The following is a 12,005-nucleotide window of genomic DNA, read 5'->3' as shown; positions in this document are numbered from 1 at the left end:
ACACACAGATACCACTAACACAGGTCAGCACCCCCAAACACACAGAGACCACTAACACAGGTCAGCACCCCCAAACACACACATACCACTAACACAGGTCAGCACCCCCAAACACACAGATACCACTAACACAGGTCAGCACCCCCAAACACACACATACCACTAACACAGGTCAGCACCCCCAAACACACACATACCACTAACACAGGTCAGCACCCCCAAACACAATAAAAATCATGCAAGTGTATTTGTGATCAGCATTCATACAGTTATGAATTCATTTTCCTCTTTCCTTTCTCGTTACCATTCTCTCCTCAGGTGGAGACATGGATCAATTATTCAATCTCTTGGCCAACACTCAGAGCCATCGCCTTGACGACCAACGAGTGACATTCAACTCATTGCCAGGGTTACAGGTAGCCTCTGGCAGCGATCAGGATGGAGAGTCTGCAGCTGGAAAGGAAGCAGACCAGCTGTGTAACATGCTGTCCAGAGTGCAGGTAGGTCCCTCACACCACAGGTACTGTCAGACTGCACAGGTAGACTGTTCTTTATAACAGACTGACTTTAGAACCATACAGGTGATCTGAAGCTCAGTGCAGGTGGACCGTAGGACAGTACAGTAGAACAGTACTGTAGACTGTAGTTCGTCACCTGCATAATGTAACTGAGTGGTGTTAGAGTGGGGAAATTGAGATCAATTCTATGCATACAGCCCAAGTGAAAGCACTGGGAACCTGCACTTTACAAGAGAGGGGTGTTTAGGACAGACAGGTTAGATTTTAAAACAGCAATATAGTGCTTAGGTACAGATATGCAGTCAATGAGACCATATGGACAGCAGGGCAGGGCAGGTAGACTACAGGTAGAGTAGAGGTAGAGTACAGGTAGAGTACAGGTAGACTGCAGGTAGAGTACAGGTAGAGTAGAGGTAGACTACAGGTAGAGTAGAGGTAGAGTACAGGTAGAGTAGAGGTAGACTACAGGTAGAGTACAGGTAGACTGCAGGTAGAGTACAGGTAGAGTAGAGGTAGATTACAGGTAGAGTAGAGGTAGAGTACAGGTAGAGTACAGGTAGACTGCAGTCCTTGCAATGAAACAGTTAATTTAGGAACGGTTCTCTTTTTTCTCCCAGGGCTCTAGAATGGATGAGCAGCGATGCCCAGCACCCAAAATCCACCTGACACCCGGGTCTCCTGCCCCCACCAGTAAGACTAACTCCAGATCTGCCTCCCCCAACCGGGCCTCGCCGAGATCAGCCTCCCCCAACCGGGCCCCAGACAGAGAGGGACTCCAGAGGAACAGCCACGCTGCTCAGGTGTGTACAGGTGACCAGAACGCTGCACAGGTCATGCAGTGCACTGATACCTCAGCTCCGCAACACTCTGCCACTGCCTTTATGTGCTCTGTATTCATAAGGAGCTTCTCAGCTCATTAGCTATTCCCTGTAATTTCAGTGCTAATTGGCTTTCCCTGTGTTGGTCTGAGCTGTGACTCGTGGATGTTGACCATCTGATGTTGGTGTCCAGGAAGGGGCGGCCCCAGGGGGAGGGGAGCAGGAGGATTTCTTCTCCCTTCTGAGCCACGTGCAGAGGGGCCACATGGAGGAGCAGCGCTGCGTTTTGGACCCCAAAAAGAAGACGCCCTGCACCCCCAAACACACAGATACCACTAACACAGGTCAGCACCCCCAAACACACACATACCACTAACACAGGTCAGCACCCCCAAACACACACATACCACTAACACAGGTCAGCACCCCCAAACACACACATACCACTAACACAGGTCAGCACCCCCAAACACAATAAAAATCATGCAAGTGTATTTGTGATCAGCATTCATACAGTTATGAATTCATTTTCCTCTTTCCTTTCTTGTTACCATTCTCTCCTCAGGTGGAGACATGGATCAATTATTCAATCTCTTGGCCAACACTCAGAGCCATCGCCTTGACGACCAACGAGTGACATTCAACTCATTGCCAGGGTTACAGGTAGCCTCTGGCAGCGATCAGGATGGAGAGTCTGCAGCTGGAAAGGAAGCAGACCAGCTGTGTAACATGCTGTCCAGAGTGCAGGTAGGTCCCTCACACCACAGGTAGACTGTAAACCAGTAGACTGTGGAACTTTGCAGGTCTCTGCTGCTCAGACTGGTTAGACCACACTACAAATGGATTGCACTTCTTTATATATTATCTGCTGTTAATTGCATGTAGGCTTCACCTGAACACAGATAGACTGCAGTCCAGTGCAGATGGAGCAGTGCAGTGCATGTGATGTCAGGTATGCAGCAGAAGGTGACATTCTTCTCTCTCTTCTGTCCATTCCAGGTCTCCAGGATGGATGACCAAAGATGTTCTTTCCCCCAAAGCCTCCAGATACCTGTATCCCCTGTTCAGTCCTCCCTGAATCCAGGCCCTCCCAGATCTGTGTCTCTGAACCAGGTGTCCATCGACTCGTCCCCTTCCAGACAGGCTCGGTCCAGACCCACATCCCCCAGCCGAGCCAAACCAAGACAGACCCGGTCTGGACCCACGTCCCCCAACCGAGCCAAAGCCAGTCAAACCCACTCCAGACCGAGCTCTCCTCGGCCAATGACCGGCCCGATCAGCCCTGTTGATGACCACTTCACCCTGACACAGAGAGTCCACAGCGCTCAGTTACAGACAGGAGAGAGAGACACGATGATACAGGGGAGAGAAGGAGGGAGAGGAGAGGTAGGTAAAGAGAAGGGGAAAGGAGACAAAGGGAAAGGAAAGATGAAAGGGGAGAAAGGGAAGGGAAAAGCTAAAGGGGAGGGTAAGAAAGATAAGAAAGATAAGAAAGATAAGAAAGAGGGAGGAAAGAAGAGATAGATGGATCAGTGCTTTATGCCAGGTGTGTGAGTGGATGATGTATGGAATGTGAGCTGTGTAATGTCTCCTGGATAAGAGCGCCTGCTAAGCTAATTTAACATGATGTAAAAAGCTCTTCCATTAGCTGCCATTGGAATGGTGATATGCAGCCTGTCAAACACAACGGCAACAAACACATTTTGCTTGCTTTTTTTAGAACACCATAATAGGAAGGATGTTCCTTAGAATCTACGATGTGTCTGCACACGAGGCTCTCATTGGTCAATTGCACAACCTGAACCTGTATCCCTGTTCTAATGTAGGACAGTGTTCAGTGAGCAGACCTGTGGGGGCTTTCTCATGCCCTTCAGTAACTGTCATATTATTGGTTAAAGGTACTTACACTGTGAACCAAAAATTTGCATGGACTTCCGTCCGGCATGTACTTGAGTTAGGTATTTGGCCATGTATCTAGCTAGCCAGCTACCTACCCATCTAGCTGGCTAGCTACCTAGCTAGCTACATATCTAACTGGATAATTACTTAACTCACCATCAAGCTACAAGGCTACCAAGCCAGACATTTGACCAGTTACTTCATCCAGCATTACAAGAAATATTTACAGGTGCACGCTATTGGTCTGATCAATCAAAGACTATTGCACTGACTCTCCTGATGCACTGTTAGTTAAAACACATTGAAACATGCTTTTTATTACCATGGTAAATAAATTAAGCACAAGAAATAGTCAATATAAACCTGCATTCATTTCGACAAGACATCTGGAGCCATATTATTTGTGTTTTGTTTCTGTTATAGAAGTCTGTAGTTTTCCAGTGAGATCTTATGGTCAAAATAGCAATCATACTGGACTGCTAGAAACCATTGTAGCCAGCTGTGTTGACTTTGCCTTTTATGTAGATAACTAGCACACATTACTGAATACCAATATCCTCAGCAATAACATTACTGTGCATCAGTGTCCTCAGTATTACCTCACTGAACCCTAAATATCCTCAGTATTAACTCTACTTTACACCACTGTCTTCAGGATTAACACTACTGTGCACCATTGTCCTTGCCGTTAACAGTGAATGCTAATATCTTCAGCATTAACACTGATAAACAACAGTAGCTTCAGCATTTCTCAAAGACATATCATTGCATACCTTGCAGGTTGTACACATTACATTGACTATCAAGACACACAGTAGTCCCGAGGGAGTAACCTGTGTTAAGTTTGTAACCAGATGAGGGATTTAAAGCACAAACACTAAGCTCGCTTCTTCTGTGTAATACACATGCTGGGTGCTCACCTCTATCTGAGACCCAAGTCCACACTGTGCGCAGGGCCAGTATGCGCAGCTTGGACACAAGATAGAGATTCAGCAAGAGAAGAAGAAGAAGAAGAAGAAGAAGAACAAGAGGGTAATTACTGAAGATTCTGATACTCATACAGCTTATTCCTTGTTACATTTGCTGCTTTTTGAACTGTAGCACATACTCTGTCTCCTCTCCTTTACTCTCACTCTGCCTCTGACTCCTCCCCTTTACTCTGCCTCTGACTCCTCCCCTTTACTTTCACACAGCCTCTGACTCCTCCCCTTTACTCTCACTCTGCCTCAGACTCCTCCCCTTTACTCTCACTCTGCCTCTGACCCCTCCTTCACACTGTGTGTCCGGCAAGGCTCAGTAAATCCTTTACAGAACTCTGTAGTTGTACTTCACCTCATTCAACATGCCACACCCGTGAGATCAGGGCCCTGCCTTTTCCAATTATAGTTTATGAATTGAAACCCCCATTCCTTCAAAGAGTGTGACACAACGTCTTTTATTTCACCCACACACCCGCAATGTCCACTTTTGACTCCTACACCAGATCATTGTAGGTGTGATTATTCATGGTTTCCTGGCTATTTCCACCAAGCAGGTACCTCAGAAATCAGCACGCATGAATGGTAACAGGTGAAGCAGTCCTTGTGGTCTGGGGGATCCCCTTAAACTGGCCCCCCAGCTGGACGCATGTGTGCGCTCCCCAGCCCTGACAGGCTGAGGACTGTGCGGAGCCTCTCTCAGACCCCCCCAGGGTGGGACAGGGCAGAGTACAGGCTGCAGCTGAGGGCATGGACCCCCACACTTTCAGGGGGAAATACGGCTGACTGCGGGGAAACACGGCTTCAGCTCAGCTGCCCTTGCCGCTGTGATGGGGTGATAAATATGCCTTCCTCACAGGCAGAATTCAGGTACATCACTCTGTCCCTCTGTTTCACACCCCAGTGCAACGCTGGCAGCGTAGTTCTGCTTGTATTGTTATAGTGAATAAAAGTGTGCATGTACAAACCTGGCATTAATAGGTCTCCTCTTTTTGAACACCTAGTATTGACACCACTTGTTCCTGTTACTATCATCAGCGTAGCAGTGTTTGTATGATTATGACCAATGCAGCACATACAGTATGTAACATATATGTGACAAGGAGCAGGAAGATCCCAAACGCAGAGATGACTCAGGACACAAGAGGTTTGGCTCAAAGATAATAAAGGTATCTTTATTGGAGACTCTGGAAAAGCAGCAATGTCTCTGACAGTGTGTGTGTTGTGTGAGCTGTACCCGATCCGTCTCTATTATGCGCACACAGTTAGGAAATTAGCTCATAATGATCATGGTGGGCAACAGTGTAAGTGTCCACTGCGAAACACTTTGAGACGTAAGATGCCCTAGCAGTGACGTAATCATCCAATCTGTGGTCAGCATGACAGAGTGACTCTCTTAAATTTTAAACAGAAAAGAACAGGTTCTCTCTGACTGTTCTAAACACTAGGACATCTAAAGTGTTGTTAAATTTCATTTGGCTTAACTGTTCCAACTGCCTTTCAATTTGTTCAGGATTTGTGAGCTAACTTTCGGTGCTGTACTGAGTTCCTGTGATGGCCAACGGCAGCACTACACATGTAAGACTGGGTGGCTGAATTATTTATAGAAGGTACTAATGAATTTGAGGAAATAAATGAAGACAGAAAGAGGACTACAAAAAACAGAGGGGATGACATAGCCCTTCTTTACTACTGAAAATCCCAGGTGAAATGGGAAGAGGGCACTCATTGTGGTTATTGCCACTCAGATCCAGCTCTCTCAGGTGTGAGGGGTTTGAGCGCAGAGCTGAAGCCAGAGAAGCACAGCCTCTCTCTGAGATTCCACACCGCACCAGTCTGCAGAGAGAGGGACACCAGAACTCCTCACTCTACCAGCTATGGACACAACACTGCCCTCTAATATATAGTATTGTGTTTAAATGTCATTTTAGTTTCTGATTCTAGTGTACTGTGGTTACATAAGTGCATATGTTTACTGATACATACTGTAACGGCGTGTGCCCGAGCGGAGAGGTGGTCAAGACTGAAGGAGGGACAACTGCAGACAAAAGTTTCCAATTTGAAAACTTTATTTTCCTTTAGGCTACCGGCAGGGTTACAAGCATGCAAACGCACTAGACAAACAAACAAAACACTTTGGCAAAGAAAAGGAAAAGAACACTGAGACAATGCCCATATTCTAGCTAGGCCCTATTACACAGGTCCCATGGCATGACCTCTCACTTCAGAGGCATCTTCTCGTCTGAGCTACACAGCAGCCATATAAAACCCCGGTCTCATCCATTGCACATAGATAAATCAATTAATTACTACACACCATATTTCATTGCTAACAGCACCTAGGCAGAACACCTTCCTTACAAACAATCAGGTGTTTATTTTATCAATGCCCTTATACACTTCTTCGACGATTAAAATAAATTCGCACGGAGCACCCCTGCACCAATGAGCGCTTCCATATCGGAGCGCGAAAAGAGCGCAGAAAAAGCTTCCCCGTCCTGCACCCCAGTTTGCTCGCTCACATGCAGAAGACAACAGGAGTACAGGAACCACCAGTGAGTACATCGATACATTTAGAAACAGCATAAACAGGCAACCAGCAAGTGTTCTGATGTTCAATGTGCGCACTAAAAGAACTCTTACATAGCCGCTTTAAATAAACTGCGATTCTAAATGAATGTACCGTGTTTTGCGTCTTTCCTTGTTTCTTTTAATTTAACTTTTAATTGCTCTCTCAGACTTACCAACAAACACATTAACATCCTAGAAACCGATGGTAAAGCATTATTTGTGGTTTCATCGTGTCATTGTTCATACGGAGGCGGAAAAGCCACCGATCCCAGTGACGGACGCGCTGCGCTCCGTCACACATACAATACATTACAATACTGCTAAATGTCTTTCCATGCCGTATAAATAGGCAACGCTTGACTATTCCGTGTGTAAGAGGACTCTCTGAAACAGTCTGGATTTTGTATGCAAGTGAGCGTATAAATTGTAGTTGTAAAGAGAAATCAAGTTGCTATATTTGTGATGTGAAAAACCAGTACAATGCAACAAATGCCTTGCTTGTGCCATGTCGGTAATTTCCTTCTCCATCACAACCATTGGGCTATGTGGAAGGTGAGGGTGTGGTGGGGTGAGAATTGGTATTTTTCTGCCAGCTTTACGCTTCGGGAAAAACACCATCAACAACCACCTGTTAGTTCAAGAGCAAAACTTTTCAAAGCAAAACATTTAGCTGCAAAACCCTTTTGTGAAATTAATACCCGCACATTGTGGTGCCAGTTGGAGTATTACACTGTTGCCCGTCACGTGTTTGTGTCAGGATTTCGGCTGCTGCTGCTTTAATGACCAGCAGGTGTCCTCGTAACATCCTGTCTGGGTTTCTGGCTGCTGCTTCCCAGGACTACCACCAGATGGCCTCAGGTCCTGTGTGTCTGTCTCATTTAGTTAATGCGTTACACCTGTGTCTAGTAATTGTTGTCATGTGTTTTTTCAGTTATTTAAGCCCTGCCTCTTCCCTCGCTTGTTAGAACATAAGAGCATAAGAACATATTATGACAGAACAGGCCATTTGGCCCAACTAAGCTCACCATTTCTTAATTAAAGAGTATCCAAAACTACATCAAGTCTAGACTTGAACACAGCAAGGGTCTCTGCCTCAACTACATGACCTGGCAACCTATTCCATGTATTGATAACTCTTTGTGTAAAATAATATTTCCTTATATCAGTGCGGAACTTATTCTTAACTAGTTTCCATTTATGTCCTCTTGTTTTACAGACTGAACTCACCCTTAACCTTATTGTTTCCTTTAATAAATTTAAATACCTCAATTAAATCACCCCTAAGCCTCCTCTCGCTTAGTCTAAATAGGTTAAGTAACTTGAGTCTTTCCTCGTAGCATTTATATTTCATGCCAGGAACTAATTTAGTTGCCCTTCTTTGAACCTTTTCTAGAGCTTCGATATCTTTTTTATACAGTAGTGCGATGCCCAGAACTGCACACAGTATTCCAGGTGTGGTCTAACTAAGGCAATGTATAATTTCAATATAACCTCTTTAGATTTATATTCAATACTTTTGGCTATATATCCCAGCATCCTGTTGGCCTTTTTTACTGCTACAGCACACTGCCTAGATCCTGTTAAGCTTGAGTCAACTATTACTCCCAAGTCTTTTTCAAATTGAGCACATTCTAATTTTTTTCCACCCATGAAGTAGTCTTGTCTAAGGTTGTTATTTCCCACATGCAAGACTTTACATTTATCTAAACTGAATGTCATCTGCCAGGTATCTGCTCACTTTTGGATGCTGTTTAGGTCTTCCTGTATTACCTTGGTTGATTCTATACTGTTGGCTAGACCCCCTAGTTTTGTGTCATCTGCAAATTTTACTATTTTACTACTAACCTCTGCATCAAGATCATTTATGTATATAAGAAATAGCAAAGGCCCCAACACCGATCCCTGCGGGACTCCACTTCGTACAGGACCCTGCTCTAATACAATTCCTCCCACAGTTACAGTCTGCTTTCTATTAGACAACCAACTTCGAACCCACTCGGTGATAGCTCCTGTAATTCCTGCAGATTTCATTTTCAATATGAGCCTCTCGTGCGGAACTTTGTCAAATGCCTTTTGAAAGTCCAAATAGATAATATCATAAGCTTGGTTTGAGTCCAGACATGCTGTAGCTTCCTCAAAGAAGTCCAGGAGGTTTGTTAAGCACGACCTCCCTCTGCGAAAACCGTGTTGGCTATCATTTAAGACACCATTTTGTTCCAGGAATAATTCCAAACTATCCCTAATGATGGATTCCAGTATTTTGCATGCGATACAAGTTAAGCTGACAGGCCTATAATTTCCTGGTTCAGTCCGGTCTCCTTTCTTGTAGATAGGTATTACACTGCCATGTTTCCAGTCATCTGGTATTTCTCCAGTTTTAAGGGATTGCTTAAAAATAACTGTCAGAGGCTTGTAAACCACCTCTGCTAGTTCTCTGAGAACTCTTGGATATATTCCATCAGGGCCTGCTGCCTTATTTGTTTTAAATTTTTGAAGTTTATCTAGTACTTCTGCATCATTTAAATCAATTTCCTCTATAAGTCTCTGAGAACTGACAGCACCTGAAGGCATATGCGAAAACACTAGTGAAACTCTCCACAAAGTAACGGTTTAGTGTATCAGCAATAGCTTTGTTATCGTAAACCATAACCCCATCCTTATTTTTTATACCTCTTATTTCATCCTTAACTATCCTTTTGTGACCATAATATTGAAAAAAACGTTTAGAGTTGCTCTTTGCATCTAGTGCAATCTGTCTTTCAAAACACCTTTTAGCTTCCCTTATTTTTTTCTTAACTTGAGCTTGCATATTACTGTATTCAATCTTATTACTATCTGAGCTCTCCAACTTGTATTTTCTAAATAATTTCCTTTCTTGTTTCAAACTGTTCCGTAGCGACTTATTCATCCACTGTGGATGCTTCTTTTTCAGCTTCCCTTTTCTCACTTGCGGAATGAATTTACGCTGTACATCCAGAATAATCGTTTTAAATATGCACCACATTCCTTTCAGTTTTACCATCTAGAAGAGGTACCCAGTTTATATTCCTTGTATAATCACGCATCTTAATAAAGTTAGCTTGTCTAAAGTTGAATACTCTAGCATTGGAGAATGCAGACTTAACTTGCCAAAAAACTTCAAATGTAATTGAACTATGGTCACTTGTACTGAGTGGTTCCCCTACCTCAATACTGTCGATTCTATCAGGATTATTACACAGAACCAGATCTAGGATTGTGTTCTCTCTCATGGGTTGAGTAACAGACTGTATCAAAAAACGGTCATTTACAACATCCAAAAACTCTTCCTCACATTTACCTTGACCTGACACAGCTTCCCAATTAATTGAAGGGTAATTGAACTGTTGCTCAGTTTTGAGTTCCAGTGTTTTGTGTAAGCACTTGTGTGTATGCACTCCTCTCTCGAGCCTTCAATAAATAGTCTCTGACTGATCTCTGCATTTGTATTCACTTTGTGTGCCATCTCCCAAGCACGGCAATGGATAGCATCATTAATCATATGCTGTTATCAATTAAGGTTTATTAGAAAGATCAGGATACAGTAACCTGAAGAAGAACGTATCAACAATTTCCAAAGGGGAGGTAAATAAGCAATATTACTTTCACCTTATATTATGGTCCACCCACGGCATGCTGGGAATATTACATTAACCACCTGCTTAATCAGGGCCATGTTTTTTGATTTATAATTTTACAGTTTTTAAATTCTCTTGATTTTTCTTCAGCTCAGTGCTGTCTTTCTTGCTGTTGCCCTGAAGAAGGGACCGTCCACAGGTGTTAAGAGCAGGAAGCCCGTCCCGCATGACTCCTAAAAGCCGGACAGAGAAGAAAGGGGCTGATTGCTCAGTGGGTCACGATGGGTGGAATGGTTACCTCATTTACTATTGTTACACTGCTGTGTTGTAGTTTTGTGCGTATTAAGCCGTGTGTGGAGAACAATCTCCAACTTTCCCCTCACAACTGCAAGTGTCGACGGCGGAAGATTAGGCTCCACCTCAGTCGGAACTTGATGGCATGGAAGGCTTAGTCTGGCTGATCAGAAACTTACTTAAACCAATTCAGGGGACTGGCAGTACTTTTCTGTGTTAAGGTTCTTGGACAGAAGGGTTGATCACTTGAATCCTGACGTTATTTCGTTTGTTTCATGGCTGCTCTGTCCTGCTTTTCCGCTGTGAGTAACGGACACTGTTGCACGTACAAACATCACTGGTGGGAACTAACCTGTGCGATTGTCTGTTTCATGTCAGGTTTTTCAATCTGCCCGGTTCTGATTACACACCATGTTGCAGCTACGGGTTAATTCTTCACTTATTGTGACGGCAGAGGGTTTAGGGGCAGTAACAACTATCCATTTATGAAGCAAAATATTCAGGAAAGCAACTTTTGTTATTGTGATCCGTCGTGGACAAATGGTCGTCCGATCAATGTCACCTGTGTTGGCAAAAAAATGAACACCATCTCATTTTAAGCCCAGGGCCAGGGAGAAATTGACCACCTTTTCACTACTGACTGAAATGCTGTTTCTATATGCGCTGTGATGTGCGCACAATGGAAGTCTGTTCGTAAAATAATCCCACCATGAATGAAACGAAAACACGGAGCAAAGATTAAATGGGTTTACCTCGCACAGAGGTGTACAACGACCAGTAAACATACTGGTTGTTGGTCATTCATTTTTGAAACAGAATTTGCATGATTATGCAGAACTCGAATTTTGTTTTCAACATTTGAAACCTTTGTCATTGATTCTTTGTGTACGTGTCTTTATATAGCCTACACCTGAGAACTGCTGGATACTGATGATAATGACCAAAGAAGCCCACAGCAATTTTAGAGCCGCTCGAACACACCATAGCTCATTTCAACCCGAACCTCGGCAGGGAAAGTTTACCGCTGGTAGGCTAGACCGGAGCCGGAGGAAGGCGCAGCGCCTTTGAGGGCATCACTCCAGAAATTCACTGGCCGGCGCATGAAAGGGTCAGTCAGCCAGGCGACTGTGGTTTAACAAGTCTATCAAAAAAAACCCCATTAAAGTGTGCTTTCGCAGAAGGAACAGTGCTTACATTCGCCATTGCTTTAAAAACAACACATAGCGAGGTAGGCATAGGAGTGGCAGCAGCTAAACCGCTTTAGGGGCGAGGCGAAAATGGCAAGCAATGTCGAGGAGGGAAACGGTGTGCAAAGTGAGAACATGTCGGCAT

Source organism: Megalops cyprinoides, chromosome 19 (genome assembly GCF_013368585.1).
Source record: "Megalops cyprinoides isolate fMegCyp1 chromosome 19, fMegCyp1.pri, whole genome shotgun sequence".
Classification (NCBI taxonomy): domain Eukaryota; kingdom Metazoa; phylum Chordata; class Actinopteri; order Elopiformes; family Megalopidae; genus Megalops; species Megalops cyprinoides.
Note: the sequence above shows the minus strand (reverse complement) of the source record.